The sequence below is a fragment of the Trachinotus anak genome, unplaced genomic scaffold (genome assembly GCF_046630095.1).
Source record: "Trachinotus anak isolate AG129_WGS33_773 ecotype Australia unplaced genomic scaffold, CSIRO_AGI_Tana_v1 ptg000019l, whole genome shotgun sequence".
NCBI classification, from domain to species: Eukaryota; Metazoa; Chordata; class Actinopteri; order Carangiformes; family Carangidae; genus Trachinotus; species Trachinotus anak.
In genome coordinates this window covers 29847493-29864962 of record NW_027273870.1, presented here as the reverse complement: position 1 = coordinate 29864962, position 17470 = coordinate 29847493, and the positions used below count along the sequence as shown (strand labels likewise).

Here is a 17470-nt window from a genome sequence, read left to right as displayed (position 1 = left end):
GGAGAGAAACAGAAGACAGACGGCAACTCGTGATCAGAGAAGTGAAATAAATCTCCTTTGTGCCGGCTGCTGTGGAAACATGTTTCAGGTACTTGATGATGTAACACAGCTTAACATTAATCCAGTAAAAAGGACGAAGTCAAACCACTCATCGCTCAACATGACTCATCAGCTGGTCAACAGGTTTTTATCCTTATATCACGTCAGTGTATTTTGTCCTCACAACATCGACGTATGGCCACAACACATTACGGACATATCATCTCATTGAGTTTCATGTGTTGTGGTGTTTTTAGCTCAGTGTTTGGTCTCCTCCAGCTGCCACCCACTCTGTGGACTGAGGCTTTGATACTTTCACAGTATTAATATAGAACCTAGACCTGCTTTATAATCACAAACACATGGACATCTACCTTTAGACTGGATGGAGCTTTAAAAACCTTTAGACTGGATGAAAACGCGCCTTTAAACAGAGCAGCCTCTGTTGTGGACTCTCTGCTGTTCAGCACAATAAAACATTTGAGGGATCTGAACAGTGTCAGAGTTTAATCTATAGAAAGTGAACATTAAACCCTGATAATCATGTTTGTGTTGAGCGGCCATCTGCTGACAGACAGGCTGCGTCCCACAGTCTAACTTTGTCTTCCTTAAGATACCAGGGATTACAGGCCTCAGAAGATTAAATTGTGTCAGCTTTCAGATGCCCTCAATACAGGAAACAATATCAGCTGTCACTGTGAGAACCTGTGGGATGACAGGTTACTAAAACTGATTTCAGTTCTGTCAGGACCTCAGCATCCACTCATCGTCCACTGAGGAGCTGCTGCAGTCGGTTCCTTCACCTCTGAGATCATCTGTAAGAAACCAGGAACACCTTGGTGCTGTTGGACAGGTGGGAGGACGCACAGCTGAGCAGCTCCTCACTAAGAACAAATCAGCAGGAACTCATGTGACCTGTGGTTTTATCACCAGAGACAAAACCTGTGTCAGTGGAACAGTGTGAGTCCCTGACTGCTTGGCTGGTGAGAGGTTCGGTAAGTTACTGCTGTCTCCAGGTCGGCTCAGCATGTTAGTCACAAGCTTGAGAAAACAACCTCAACTCTCACAACTGGTCTAAGATGATCTGGTCACCGTCTCTCGGTTACATGAGGCTGCGTCCTCCCTGCTATGTTTCATTGGACGGTCTCCATCCTGACGAGGTTTTAGATCCGTATGGCTTCAGAAACAAACTTTCTAGCGGGGCCTAGCTGGATCATATTTTAAGTGTGTGTTGCAACAGACCACCACCAATCCATGCCCTGGTATCGTTTTAATTCAGTTTGAATTTCACAATTTAATTTGCCCAACAACAGGAGTCACTGCCAAAGGGAAACAGACACCATATGTTTTACAGCCACATCATTAATTCATGGCTGATAAGACACATGTATCTTTAAAAGGATCAAACTCTGGTCCGATGGATCAATGGCATCATCAGAGACACAAACAACAAGCAAACAGGAACTTTTTATCACTGCACAACCGCACAACAACCACAGCGCGTGAAGTTCACTCTGAATGTCAACTCAAGTCTCTGAAAGTTGACTTACAGAAATGAACTGGAACCAGAACCAGTCTGAAGGCCGGCTGTATGATTTGGAGACAGTTAAAACACTGGTGTGGGGATTTTGAATCTTTCTTTACAACTGTTGTTTCTGTGGAGTATAAAGGTCAAACAGCTCTGTCTGCTCCCACCTCATGACGCAGTCATCTGAGCCACATTTAACCACCCTCTTTACCCACAAAGCCCCACCACAAAAACACACATTATGCCTGATGACTATGCATGACCCTCTCTCTGAAATTGCATTAACGTTGCGGCAAATGACTGCAATATTTTGGGACACAAAGAAGAGTCCTGTGGGAGGGGGATTTCCCGCTGCTTAAATCTAGAGCAGTGAGGGGATTATTCTTCCAAGGAGCCGGAGAGGAGGATGAAGAGAGGGAGAGCGTGGAGGGGAGGATAAGCTGCTGAATGAGAGGGGAGTCGGAGAAGTGGTGGTGTTGTTGGGGGGGTCGGAGTCTTCAGGGAGCTGGATCTTTTGAGCCGTCACATCCACGGTACCATTTCAGTGATAAGGGTTGAGGAGCTGCTGACGGGGCATCAGAGCCACTGAGATCAGAAACAGTCATCACCATTATTCTTCCATCCGACAACGATCATACAACCTTTCAATCCCCTTCAAACGGGAAAAGGTCGGGCTGTAAACCATCGTGTTAGTTTGCTGTGTATACAACATACATCACACCACAGGTCACCGTAGCAACCTGAGACGGGGAAGCAGTCTCCAAGTGTCGAAGAGACTGATGCTTCATCAGTGGTTGATGACCCTGATTTGTGCTGACAACTCACTCACCCTTCACTCGTCTGATATGAGTGAGTGTGATGTGATCACTGTAGAGGAGGCCTGGTCAGTTGATAAGACCCTGAGTAATGCCAGAACAGTGACCTTTACAGAGGGAGGGTGGAGTGTGTCTGCTGGACACTCTCAGCTGAATGTCCATCGAGTCTGTAAAACATCTTCAGTGTTCACCTGTCGGCAGCCTGACAGGGGAGGAGCTCCGTGGTGAACTAGGATTTTACAGCTGACCAGGACTCACTTTGCCTTTCTCTGACTGTGGACATGTGACGTATCAAGGGCTACACCTTCGTAGACCGGATGCTCTGACACAGCTATTTAAATAAATAAATGAGTCTAATAGGTCAAATATGAGCCTTGTGTAGGTTGATATATATGTTTACTGTGGTGTAGCTGCTCTGAAGTGTGAGGCAGGGGCATCGAGAATATGTTTGGTAAAGTGCACTGAAGACAAGACATTCTGACCCTGAGCCGACTGAGAATCCTGATTCAGGGACAGTATGACTGATAAGTCAGGTATAAATCATCCTATTGATCATGTGCACAGAATATTCAGCTCAGGGAGCTTTGAACAGACTGAGATTGAAGCGGTCAATTATCTAAACTCCTTGTGGCCGTGTTTTTTTTTCCCTCTTTACTGACTGAATGTCAAGCAGACACCTGTTCAATGCATCATTTGACTTTATAATCATCAAATTGAGCAACAACAGAGCCACTGATTTGTTTATGAACCAAATTGATCAATAAAAATATGTTTGGGAAAATAAAATCAAAAAAACTGCAACTTCACCGCATATAGTTCCAATAGGTGGATAACTGATGAACCTTCATTATCAATGAATCTAGAGCTCGTCAACGGGCAAAGCTCTCGATTTATTGGTCAATCTTCGTTCTGACCTTCACTGATGGTCACGTGACCGAAAGCATGAGATCATGGATACAAGGTTGTCTGGGCTAAGCCTTGCAGATAGGGTGGGGAGCTCTGACATCCGGAGGCAGCTCGGAGTAGAGCTGCTGCTCCTTCACGTTGAAAGGAACCAGTTTAGTTGGTTCGGGCGTCTGGTTAGGATGACTCATGGGTGAAACTGGTAAGAGGCCTTGGGTAGACCCAGAACACACTGGGGAGATTATATATCTCATCTGGCCTGGGAACACTTCAGGATCACCCAGGAAGAGCTAGAAAATGTTGTGGGGGAGAAGGACATCTTGACGATTTCACCCACTGCCACCACAACCCAACCTCGGATAAGTGAAAGAAAATGGATGGATGGATCAATGAATCTGCCCATTTTCGATTAATCACTTTGTCTATAAAATGTCAAAAAAATAGTGGCAAATACCCATTAGTTTCCTAAAGCTAATGGTGTCGTCTTGAAAGTGCTTTCTTTCTCTGGTTCTTCATTTCCTCACAGTTACTGGCTGAACCACAGAGATGCAAAACATCTTGGTCGCCGTAGGAATCTTCTTTAATACAACCCACCCTCGGCTCGTTCCAGTAACAAGCTCACATTCTCCACAATCTTCCCTTTTCTTCATTTCTATTTTGTCTTAAGCAGTCTTGGCACATCAGAGCTACCCACACCGCTGGCATTACTATGATGCCACACTCCACAGCTCTGGTTTTACAATAGAGGTGAAGAGACAGATGGGAGGACAGGAGGCACAAATGAGACAGAGGATGATGGTAGAAGTCTTCTGATATGATGCCCGGAGGAGGAGAGATCAAGAGAAAGACAGCAAGCGAAGGGGGAAGGGGAGGCTTTCAGCTGAAGAGCAATAGCGACGTGACGAAGGCCCTTGCCCACTTCCTTCTTCCCCTCGGGGAGTGTCGATGACATGCGTGCTCCTCCGAAGCAGACAGCACTTTAATTAGAATAACATAAAGCCTTGAAGAGCAGAGATAAGGAGGACTGAGCAGAACAAAGACCATCCATCTGACTGGGCTCAAACTACAGCAGAAAGTCTCCTGCTGGAGGAGTCCTTTTATAACAGGGATTCTTACTAAATCAGGGTTTTGTAATTGTGTTCTGGCTCATGACCCCACTTTAGGATTTCAGACTTTGCATGAGCCTAGAATCCTTGTTTGTAGACCATCAACATCCTCAACAAAACTCATGGGAATCTGGCAAGTACCTGTTGAGATGTCTTTGGATGGAACAACTGGCTGACTAACCTACACCATCATCTGTTATGGGGCAAAAAAGAAAACAACTTTGCCAAGAGGTTTACCAGAACATGGCCATGGCTATTAGCAGCCACTGAAATATCTCCCAGCTTCAACTCAATCCAAATCAGATCACATCAACACAGAGATGGAAAGCTGAGCAGATACTTTGCAGGGCATCATCTAAAGACTCAGTCAGTGATACGATCAGGAACAGGTCTTCAGTTTTTTTAGATGACCAGAAAACAGAGCTGTGAACTTCAGACTTGGACTCAAGCTTCATTCAAGTAAATGGGGACTTGAAGTTGGACTCAAAGATGTTAAGATTTGACTTTCTCTGACAGACTACAGACTAGAACCTGTCTCAAATATCTCAAGATTTGACTTTTACTTTTCTTGAACATCTAGAGAATTGACGTGTTCTTTTCTTCAAATACCTTCTGATCTGACATAACCCCCAAACTGACTTAGATTTATGGCTGGATTAAGACGGACTTGGACTCGTCTCAAACAACTGAAGACTTGATGAGTACTTGTCCTCTAAGACTTGAGACCTGTCTTAGACTTGTCTCACATTATTTGACACTTTGCTGACTAACTTTTGAACTTAACTTGGTCTCATCTTAACTTCAGACTTGACTGTCTAAAGTTACTTGTGACTCTTTGACTCTATCAGAATAATTTAGGACTTTGTCTTTTGAACTGACTAAGACTTGTCACAAATAACTTGGGACTTGACTTGGATTTATCATAAATATATTTTATTTAAATCTTGAATATCATTTGACTTTGACATGTCATGACTAATTTTTTACTTGGACTTGCTCTGACAGACCTGAGACTTGACTTCAACTGCCCTGAATAACTTCAGCCTCAACTCTAACCCTAACCCTGCCTCCTGATAGGTTCAGTAAGACTATTGGTCTTGGACTGAAGCCTCGACCTCCTCTGAGACTGGAGGAAATTGTCTGTATTTGCCACAATGGAGATCCAGCGATGAGCCACAGTGAGATTTCGCGACTTATGAGCATCTCGCTCTGAGGTCTGCTCATGTCTGGGGCTGAGGCTGCGGTTAAAGGAGCTTCAGGAGAGGAATAAAGACTATTATTGTATGATATTAACCAAATCTCTCCCCAGGGACCATTTGTGTTTCCACCTCTCATCTTGTTGTAACTGATATCGATTTGCTGTGAACACATGAGGAGGAAGGAGTATGAATATTTAAAGATGCTGACTATGGATGAAAACTTTGGATGGATTTTTAGCTGAAGACCTAGAAAATTCAGTTGTTTTTCAAATGAAAATGTCAGGCAGAGTGGGGGAATATTTTCATGTGGTGTAGGTAAAATGACAACATCAATTCACAACAGGTGAAACTGGAGTGAACTGGAGGTCTGATAACGGCTGGACTTCACACACACGGAGCAAGAGGAATGAAAGTGAGCGTCGATTAAGTTTAAGACAGTTTCTGCTTCATCCCATGTTGAGTGTCGACCAGCGCCTCACAATGTCCTGTTAACAAGATGAGCGTGTTTGTTGACTAAGGGTCTGTTTGGTCGGATTCAGACAGCCTCTCCTCATCTGCACCATTTGAATATGTGAAGTTCAAATTTAGCTTTCAATCAACAGCAGCTGATTGAAGGTGCGCTACAGCTTTTCATTGTTGATTTAATAACAGTTTAGTCGACAGAAGTGCAGGGAGACTTCTTCACATATCTTCAACCAACAGTTCAAAACAGTTTGAACTAATTCAAACTCAGCAGCTGTGAGTTCACTCAGGGGATCTGGACTGTTCTCGTTGACTTTGAGGCTTTCAGCAGGAACCTGCTGCTGTGTGGAATCACTGTTATTATCCAATATCATTACCATCATTATCTCCTCTGATAAGCATCCTCATTAAGTGGATCTAATTTCAGCTCTTAGTGTACGCACATCACCCAGAGAGTCTGAGGCAGGCTGGGACTCCTGTTCACACACACACACACACACACACACACACACACACACACACGCTCTGCATGTATCAGACCAGAGGAATTCACTGTGTGTTTGTGTTTCTGCATTCACGCCTGATACCACCTACACTTCACACTTATGAACTCCACTTGCTGTGTGCAAGTGTGTGTGTGTGTGTGTGTGTGTGTGTGTGAGCAGGAATCCAGAGTTGGAACCTGCCAATCCTGTCTCCTGCCCTCACACTCACTTCTGAGTGTTTGTGTATCACTGTGTGTGGGTGTATTGTGTACTGTGCCAGATGTGTGTGTGTGTGTGTGTGTTAAAACTATCAACACTTCCAGGTGGGTGGGGCTTGGGGCGTGGCTGAGGGTGGTGACTGCTTTGTTGTGACATCATAAAGTTCCAGAAGTCCTGACGGCTGGTTTTAAGGCTCAGTTTCTGAATACAGGCTGTGTGCATTTCTCTGTGGACTGAGGCTTTGATACTTTCACAGTATTAATATAGAACCTAGACCTGCTTTATAATCACAAACACATGGACATCTACCTTTAGCCTGGATGGAGCTTTCAGAAAAACAAAAAGAAAGTTGAGACATTTATTAATTTTCCATTCATTCCTTTCAGAACATGTCCCTCTTTTAGATGTATGGAGAGTTTTATTAATTATCAGTATGGATGAGCAGTACTGATCAGGGTCGACTGACACATTTAATCAGCAAATACTGTTGTAGTTGTTTTTCAAGGAAACAAATCTAAACTAATTCACTGGTTCCAGCCTCACAAAAGTGCTGATTTGATGTGTCTTGTAATGAGAGTATATGAGAGTAAAGTGAGGTTCATCAGGTGGAATTAAAACAAGCTCTGCAAGAATGTCTGAAAAGCTATTTTCAGCTGTTGAAATATGGACATTTCTTACTTTCTGAGATCATATTAAACTGAGTATCTCTGCGTTTGGACATTTTCTAGACTCAATGAACAAGAAAGTAAGCAGCAGATAAAATAAAGAATAAATAATTTAATTAAATAATAGTGAGGAGCAGCTCTACTCTGGTCTGTTCTCTCACCCTAACCCTCAGGCCACGACACTAAAAACCAGAGGAGGACCTCCGCTGCCTGCATCTCCTCTGTGGTTCAGCTGAGTCTGTTCTGCAGCTCATCTGGGAATCAGGTCATCAGTCTGACCGAATCAATCGTCAGTGTCCTGGTGGTTTGCAGAGTCCACAATGCCCTGAAAGATGCGCCTAACACTGAGGGTCAGGCCAGATCCACAACCTTCCAGACGACCCTGCTGGAAAACACTCGCAGGAAAAGATCCCTACCAGACAAAGATAACAGCAGAACAAGCTTCAATCCTGCAACAGCAAGACTGAAGACTGAAGACACCTCTCTTATCTCATCCAGGAACACCCAGTAGACATCAGGTGAGTGGTGACATTTGACCTTCTGCCACACGACCCGATTGAGCCTGGTATCATTTTTTACTTTCATATATCAGCCGGGAAATCCAGCATCAGTCTGGAGGTGGTGTAACTGCAGAGCTGGCTGTGCACAGAGAGTGTGTTCATGTCAGGGAACTGTTGGCTTCAAGCCTGGTTAAACAAAGCCTGGTTACAGCAGTGAGGTGTGGCTCAGGGCGGCACTCGCCTCGCAGCGGATCCCGACTGGAAAACAAGCAGGTGTGCATGCCATTCCTTATATGGCAGCTTCACACACAGACAGACAGACAGACAGGCAGACACACAGACAGAAAGGCAGACAGACAGACAGACAGGCAGTCAGAAAGACAGACAGACAGGCAATCAGACAGACAGACAGGCAGACAGAGACAGACATGCAATGAGGAAGGGAGGAGAGTTAAGACAGAAGGAGAGAGCAACAGGAACCCGGGTTGGGCCTCCTCGTTGTTGTTGTTGTGGTTGTCATGGTATTTGACTTGGTTGTTGTGGTTGTTGTCCTGGTTGTCGTGGTTGTTGTTGTTGTTGTTGTGGTGCACAGAGAAGCAGGAAGTGCTGTCGCAGCTCTTCAGGCTGAAGGCTGAGGATCGTCAAGTTCAGGTTATATAAGACGCTCTGAGCTCTCTCCTTCTCATGTAACCTCACTCAGCTGCATTATTTAGGTCTGAAACACTGAGTGCTGCTGCTCTGTCACAGGTTTGTGACTTTTGAAGATGAACATTAATGAACCGAACAATAATCTGACTGAGCACAGACACCGACGTGCACGTTAACCAGGCAGCAGCTCACTGAGCCGACCGGCCCCCGTCAGCCTTTCCACTTGTAATCATGAGAGAGGTTCTGGTTCTGACAGTGGTATCAGAAATGCCTCTGACGGATCAGCGAGTACACAGCGATCTGATTCCACTGAAAACTTCATAGTTTCACTGATAAAACCAGTTTTCCTAGAAATCAACTCTTCTTCGCTGCTCTGAAACAGTAGCCTACACAGGAAGTTGTGCTGTGCAGCCTCTGGCAGTTACTCTTATAAAGTGCTGAAGAAGAACTGAATTCTATAATAATAATAATAATAATAATAATTCTATAATAGCGGAACGTTAGCCATTGGCTGTGGTGGACCTCAGTCTGCGTCCAGACCCAGATGTTGTCCTATCTGGACCCAGACCTGGAACCTATACATCAGTGATGTATAGGTTCCAGGTCTGGGTTCAGGCGCAGCTTTTCTAGTTTACAGCCCTGGTCATGTGATGATACTCAGCCAATCACTGAGACTCGAGTCAGCCAAACAGATGGTGTCAGAACATCTGGTAATAATAAGTTACAGGAGCCGATCCAGTGCATGTGACCGTGCACAGTAAGTATATGAAGACTGATCCCAGAAATTTCAGATCAGTTAGAGATTTAACTAATCTAATCTCTAGGTTTGGGAAACATTCAAAATTTAATATCTCAATACAGTCCGGCCCAAATACTGCAATATACCATATTATCGTGATGTTGTTTTCATTTGTTATATTTCACAGGGGTGGGGAGATTTTTTTAAATAATATAATAATATTATTGTATTTTATGTTTCAGGTATAAGTGATGCTGCACTAAACAGCAGTTTAAAGTTTTATTTTTCACAAGCCAGGGTGAGGTCGCACTGTGCAAAACTGTAAAAATGCAACAAGAAAATAATAATAATTTTTTTATATTATGAAAAATATCGGACGTGGCAGTAAATATTGTGATATGTGATAATATTGAATACTTGGACCTGAGCATAATAATCGTGGCGTCTATGCAATCGGTCTACCCAGTCCTCTAGGTTTTATGGAAGTGGAGGAAGTGGGAGGTTGTAGCAGCTTCCTCCTGGATCATGTCTCTGGATTTCATTACGTTACAGAGTTTGGATCTGTCACCTCATACTGACTGAAATCTCCAAAGAGGCTGCACAAAAACAAAAACAGACCAAGAAATAAACACATCTGAAGCTCAGGGTGAAAATCTTCTTCAGTGCGTTTAAATCAGGTTTAACACCCACTGTGTGTGTGTGTCCTGCAGGACGCCTGTGCAGAGCTGCAGAGCTGCAGAAACAAGGTATGGAGGAATGTGAACAATGTGTCAGACTGTGCGCGCACACACACACACACACACACACACACACACACACACACACACACACACAGAGATACACATAAATCCTCTGCGCACAATGTTACAAACACAAAGACACACAGCAGTAGAACACGTTTGTCTGTCTGTGTGGGGAAACATCATTTAATTAGTGAAGGAAATAGACTGAAAACAAGGCAGTGGAAAGATAAAAGCAGGAGAATTAGTCCTCGCTCCAGTGGTGATGGTGATGATGAAGGTCGGCACAGACTCCACACATCACACCCTTCACTCTGTGAGCAGCCGTATGGGGTCTGCTCATGTGCAAAGAAAAATGAAATGTTTTTCACACCCACTACATTTGATGTAAAAGTGCAACAACCATCTTTTACAGTTTTCACTGCATCTCTCACCGTCCAGCACTGACAGACCTTTTTTCATTGGTGCAGGATGAGTGAACTGGAACGACTCTCTGTCGTGTTACTGTCCAACACTTTGTGTTCTCACTGTTACACTAGAAGATGCTCTGACAAACACTATATACACCTCAAGCAGCAGCTGAACTGAGACAATAACTTTATGAAAACACTGGACAAACCAAAGTCCAGGGTTTTCTTCCAGTATTTAAAGTTTGTAAACTGCTCTGTGTGAAACTGAAACACACACACACACACACACACACACACACACACACAGTTCCTGCTGTGCTAATTACTCGTGTTGTGTTCAGGTACAGAGCCACAGCTTTCGTTCAGATGCTCATTAAACTACTTCACCTGTGTGTAGCTGCACCTTCACAAACCAACAGTGACACACTCACTGACACTGCTCCTCTGTTTTTTTTCAAAGCTCTTGTTGCTAAAAAACGTGTCGTTAATAAGACCGGTCCATGTTGTCCGAGCTGTGTTTGTTCTACAATGGTTCAAAATGACCAACGGAGTGGAAACGTAACAAACAAGGTTTTAGAAAAACTGTTGGAGAAACACATTCAGGTGAGACGTTTCCAATGTGAGGCAGGAGCACAAGATGTTGGTGTAATATTCAGTTTGTAATTCCAGTCTCTTTCATTTCAACCTTTCCTGACTATTGTATTGAATTTTCTATTGAACTCCAGCAGCTGATCCCAGGACAACGATTTCTCCGTCTCTCCTCACGTTGGTCTGTGTGTGCTCGGCCGCTCGCGGTCCTCGCGGTGGTGTATTTATAGCCGAGGCTGGAGAGGAAGGAAGCCGAGCGGCAAACATCCTCCTGAGCTGCAGCGATGAGAGCGTAACCCTCACAAAGCTCACACATGACTTCATCTCAATGTCACATCCCAGCCGCAGCCCCCTGGGGCCAAACACTCATTTTTATTTTGAGGTGTAATTGACCAACGGTAATGCCCATGAAAGGTGGTCACTTGGAGAATTTTCCCAGAGTTCCCCTGTGTTCAGGGGGAGGTGGTTATCAAGCTGAATTGATTTTTGAAGAGGATCAATTGGTGATTTGTTAGAACAAGAAAAAATAGATATATGGATATGTAGGGAGGGGCGACATGGCTGAAATCAGCATCAGCAGTTCCAGCCTTCAGTTTCCTGTTTTCAGAAGCTCGTCTTCTTTTTAGTGTTAAACTACAACGTATCAGTGACGCAGCCTGAGAGAAAAACCAAGTTGTTAGTTTGTGAGTCATTTGTGCGACAAAGGTGACGAACAAAGGGTTAAAAACTTTAGGTGACATGATGGACGTGTGGGACTTATACATTAACAGCCTGAGTAAAGGTTATTATAGATATACTGCAGTGATGTTGTGAATGGCGTCTCCATGACAACCTGTGCATCTTCACTGCTGGTCTTCTTGTCTTATCAACGTGTTGTTTGGACACAAGACATTTGACAATATGAGGATTTCCTTACAAACAAATAATCTGCAAACTAATCAATAATTCAAATTAATGCAAAAAAAAAAAATCATATTGCTATTATTTTGGCAGATATTGTGATAGTGATATGAGTCATGATTTCAGCTGAAATAATAATTTTTCATTTAATTTTCAGTGAAAAAAAATCTAAAAATGTCTGTCTCTGTAACACCACCACACTTCCTTCAGGGTCTGGTCTGAGACATTTTACCTTTATCAAAAAAAGTAGCTCCTGTCATTTGGATATTCCACTTGGCCACATTGTAATTTTGGTAATATTGTGATTAATTGTGCAGCTCTAAATAAAATGACTATTCTCTGCAGCCCTGAAATCACAGATGAAGAAACGTGGAAAACTCACCAAACCTGGATAAACTGGATCATAAATAACTTGTACCTCGTGTGTTTTTTGTGTCTTTTTCTATTTGTTTCCCATTATCTGACTTTTTTATGATAATTTTGTCCCTGCACATCTGTGATGTCAACTAAAAAAAAAACTGTCAGGAAGTGGATCAGGAAGTGTGAGGCATCAGCTGGTCTGGTCCTGTGCAGACTGGATCAGAGGGTAAATCCTCCTCCGTCACACTGACGACTTTCTCTTTGTTTTTGGATAGTAAATGCAGAGTAATCTCTCCCATCTTGTGCGCCTGCTTCCTCCGTTTCCTCTTCCTCTTCCCTGCTGAGGATTACCTCAGAGGAAGTGACACTCTCAGCCTCAGACACTAAAGACCGTCTGTCTGCATCGGAGCCGGCTCCGTCCCACTCTGATCGGCTCTCGGCTCAATGGGAAGGAAAATTACAAATGAAATGGTGCTGTAGAGTCTCTGCTCTGTGGAACGAAACTCTCGTCTCCTTCACCACTAAAAGCCGCCAACCAGCCGGGACACGGCGGCCGCTGCCCTGTGAGGCTGTGCTTGAGGTCAATGGTGCACAAATACCACATAGAGCCACACATCATGAACTCAGCCTCACAGGAAGTGATTCCCTCTATGGATGTTCTGTCATCGGGTCAGCTGATGACTCCTCCTTATGTAATATAACAGTCACACACACACACACACACACACACATACACACACACACACACTGTGCCACAGACACTGGATGTCACATTTACTGGATCCAGTAAAATCTGTGTCAGTCTGCACATCATCATCTCTGAGGAAGGTCGGAGTGTGTGAGTGTAATCAGAGACACTTAAAGGTCCCGTCTACAGCAGCTCTAGGTTCTATATTAATACAGTGAAAGTATCAAAGCCTCAGTCCACAGAGAAATGCACACAGCCTGTATTCAGAAACTGAGCCTTAAAACCAGCCGTCAGGACTTCTGCAACTTTGTGATGTCACAACAAAGCAGTCACCACCCTGACGCCTCTCACGTTCTGATTGGACGCTTTGTTTTTCTGAGTGGAAGCAGCAGCCACGTTGTGAGAACTTGGTCTCTTGATGTTTGGTCTCCGGTCAGACACGCGGGGGTTAGCGTCTCCTGGTGGGATCGAAGACCAGACTCAGACACGCTGAGGGTCAGGACGTGTGAGGAGCTCCTCCGGGAAACTGTCCGCGATCAGACATTTGGTGCCAGCTCTTGTTTCTCTGTGTTACTGACACATTTCAGTCAGACGCTACCAAAGATCTGTTAATACTCCTGAAATCATTTTATTCTGAAATGACTGTTCAAGACTGTCCCCCTGTAACAAACGAGGTCAGAGGTCGTCTGTCAGCAGGTTGCTATGACCCATCGTTAGGTTCTGTTGCTAGGCGACATCTAGTGGTCGCAGTAATGATGACAGGAGCAAAGGGAAAAGTGCGGTGACGTAGTTTATAGAGCGACAAAGTCCACGTCAGGAGGAGGTTGGGGTGGATGGATGGATATGACCCAGGAGAGCGGTGTTCGATTCCCATGTGACAGGAGCAGCTTATGTTGTTTCTATTGTTATTATTGTAACCATGACAACAAAGATCGTCTGATGTTGAGGAGGAACTTATTTTAATCCAAACCACCATCTTTTCCTGAACCTAACCAAGACATGACTGTTACTATAGTAACCATGGTGACAAAGGTAGTAGCCCCACTGCTCTCCATACAGTCTGCCTGTTTATTACTGTAACCATGACAACCGAGGTCCGGTGCCCTGCGGCTGTAGGGGCACTGTTTCAGGAGACGCTGCTCCGGGTCGTATCAGAGGGTTAGTGCTGGTTCAGGTCGGAGACTGGTCGGCTTCATTGTCTCTGCAGGTCACTGTTTATGAGGACAGACACCTTCCAGCCAGGTGCTGCACAACCAGCTGAGTCTCTGCCCGGGAGGCCTGAGCCAGACCACAGAGACTCCGGTCCGGTCTGCAGGGGCAGCCCCGGTACCGGCAGCAGCCCGCCTGAGCTCGGCTCCAGATTTAAACTTAGAGCCGGTTCATCAGCCAGCGTTTCCTGACTCAACCGGATAACGAGCTACATGGAAATGCAACGTCTCTGCGTCCGGTACTGGACCAGGTCCAGCAGGACGAGCCGAGCCCTCATGTCCGTGTCTGGGCCGCCGGGGTCCGGCGGGTCTGTTTGTGGTTCAAGGGGGAAACACCCAAACAGAACCAGCAAAATCTGAGCCAATGAATGTGTTAGCGGCAAACGGGCTGAGCTGCGGCGCGGGTTGGGACAGGCTGGCCCGGTCGGGACAGGTTAGCACGGGTCAGGACAGGTTGGCCCGGGTGGGACAGGCTGGCCCGGGTGGGACAGGTTGGCCGGGTCGGGACAGGTTGGCCCGGGTCGGGACAGGACTGGCCCGGGTCGGGACAGGTTGGCCCCGTCGGGGACAGGTTAGCACGGGTCGGGACAGGTTGGCCCCGTCGGGACAGGCTGGCCCTGTCGGGGACAGGTTAGCACGGGTCGGGACAAGTTGGCCCGGGTCAGGACAGGTTAGCACGGGTCGGGACAGGCTGGCCCGGGTCGGGACAGGTTGGCCCGGGTGGGACAGGCTGGCCCGGGTGGGACAGGCTGGCCCGGGTCGGGACAGGTTGGCCCGGGTGGGGACAGGTTGGCCCGGGTCGGGACAGGTTGGCCCGGGTGGGACAGGCTGGCCCGGGTGGGACAGGCTGGCCCGGGTCGGGACAGGTTGGCCCGGGTGGGGACAGGTTGGCCCGGGTGGGACAGGCTGGCCCGGGTCGGGACAGGCTGGCCCGGGTGGGACAGGTTGGCCCGGGTCGGGACAGGTTAGCACGGGTCGGGACAGGCTGGCCCGGGTCGGGACAGGTTGGCCTCGTCGGGGACAGGCTAGCACGGGTCGGGACAGGTTGGCCCGGGTGGGACAGGTTGGCCCGGGTGGGGACAGGTTGGCCGGGTCGGGACAGGTTGGCCCGGTCGGGACAGGTTAGCACGGGTCAGGACATGTTGGCCGGGTCGGGACAGGTTGGCCCGGGTCGGGACAGGTTGGCCGGGTCGGGACAGGTTGGCCCGGGTCGGGACAGGACTGGCCCGGGTCGGGACAGGTTGGCCCCGTCGGGGACAGGTTAGCACGGGTCGGGACAGGTTGGCCCGGTCGGGACAGGCTGGCCCTGTCGGGGACAGGTTAGCACGGGTCGGGACAGGTTGGCCCGGGTCAGGACAGGTTAGCACGGGTCGGGACAGGCTGGCCCGGGTCGGGACAGGTTGGCCCGGGTGGGACAGGTTGGCCCGGGTGGGGACAGGTTGGCCCGGGTGGGGACAGGTTGGCCCGGGTGGGACAGGCTGGCCCGGGTGGGACAGGCTGGCCCGGGTCAGGACAGGTTGGCCCGGGTGGGGACAGGTTGGCCCGGGTGGGACAGGTTGGCCCGGGTCGGGACAGGCTGGCCCGGGTGGGACAGGTTGGCCCGGGTCGGGACAGGTTAGCACGGGTCGGGACAGGCTGGCCCGGGTGGGACAGGTTAGCACGGGTCGGGACAGGTTAGCACGGGTCGGGACAGGCTGGCCCGGGTCGGGACAGGTTGGCCTCGTCGGGGACAGGTTAGCACGGGTCGGGACAGGTTGGCCCGGGTGGGACAGGCTGGCCCGGGTGGGACAGGTTGGCCCGGGTCGGGACAGGCTGGCCCGGGTCGGGACAGGTTGGCCCGGGGTGGGACAGGCTGGCCCGGGTGGGACAGGTTGGCCCGGGTGGGACAGGCTGGCCCGGGTTGGGACAGGTTGGCCCGGGTGGGGACAGGTTGGCCCGGGTCGGGACAGGTTGGCCCGGGTGGGACAGGCTGGCCCGGGTGGGACAGGCTGGCCCGGGTCAGGACAGGTTGGCCCGGGTGGGGACAGGTTGGCCCGGGTGGGGACAGGTTGGCCCGGGTGGGACAGGTTGGCCCGGGTCGGGACAGGCTGGCCCGGGTGGGACAGGTTGGCCCGGGTCGGGACAGGTTAGCACGGGTCGGGACAGGCTGGCCCGGGTGGAACAGGTTGGCCCGGGTCGGGACAGGTTAGCACGGGTCGGGACAGGCTGGCCCGGGTCGGGACAGGTTGGCCTCGTCGGGGACAGGTTAGCACGGGTCGGGACAGGTTGGCCCGGGTGGGACAGGTTGGCCCGGGTCGGGACAGGACTGGCCCGGGTCGGGACAGGTTGGCCCCGTCGGGGACAGGTTAGCACGGGTCGGGACAGGTTGGCCCGGTCGGGACAGGCTGGCCCTGTCGGGGACAGGTTAGCACGGGTCGGGACAGGTTGGCCCGGGTCAGGACAGGTTAGCACGGGTCGGGACAGGCTGGCCCGGGTCGGGACAGGTTGGCCTGGGTGGGACAGGCTGGCCCGGGTGGGACAGGTTGGCCCGGGTGGGGACAGGTTGGCCCGGGTCGGGACAGGTTGGCCCGGGTCGGGACAGGCTGGCCCGGGTGGGACAGGCTGGCCCGGGTGGGACAGGTTGGCCCGGGTCGGGACAGGTTAGCACGGGTCGGGACAGGCTGGCCCGGGTGGGACAGGTTGGCCCGGGTCGGGACAGGTTAGCAGGGGTCGGGACAGGCTGGCCCGGGTCGGGACAGGTTGGCCTCGTCGGGGACAGGTTAGCCCGGGTCGGGACAGGTTGGCCCGGGTGGGACAGGCTGGCCCGGGTGGGACAGGTTGGCCCGGGTGGGACAGGCTGGCCCGGGTGGGACAGGTTGGCCCGGTCGGTTACGGACACAGAAGCTAACATCCAAGCTCACGCTCCTCAGGAGCAAGGCGAGGACAGCATTAGACCAAACAACCGCCGGAACAGCAGCGATCCCGGCGTCAGGAAGCGGGAGTCAACACCTTCCCGGGCCCACCGGACCTGCTCTTCAGCTCGGCCGCAGTCCCGCGACCCGCAGGGCGGCAGCGAACAGCGCGGAGCCTCCCGCGGAGCGGAGGTGTCCGGGAACCGTGGCGGGGTGCCGCGCACTCTGACGCCGGGTTGCATCGCGGATGTTCCCCGCTCGGACGAAGTCACGTCGGTCACTTTATCATCGGTGTGTTCGCCGATAAGCGACGATGATTCTTTAATGCGACTCGGATCAGCGTCTCCGTGCTCAGTCACCTCGCCACAGAGGCTGCT

The 17470-nt window shown here is 49.2% G+C and overlaps 1 protein-coding gene across 2 annotated transcripts in view; it reads right to left on the bottom strand.

The window, feature by feature from the left end:
• strn (striatin, calmodulin binding protein) overlaps positions 1 to 17470 on the bottom strand; it is a 47104-nt gene that overhangs the window by 28917 nt on the left and 717 nt on the right. The gene's annotated exons all lie outside the window — the stretch shown is intronic.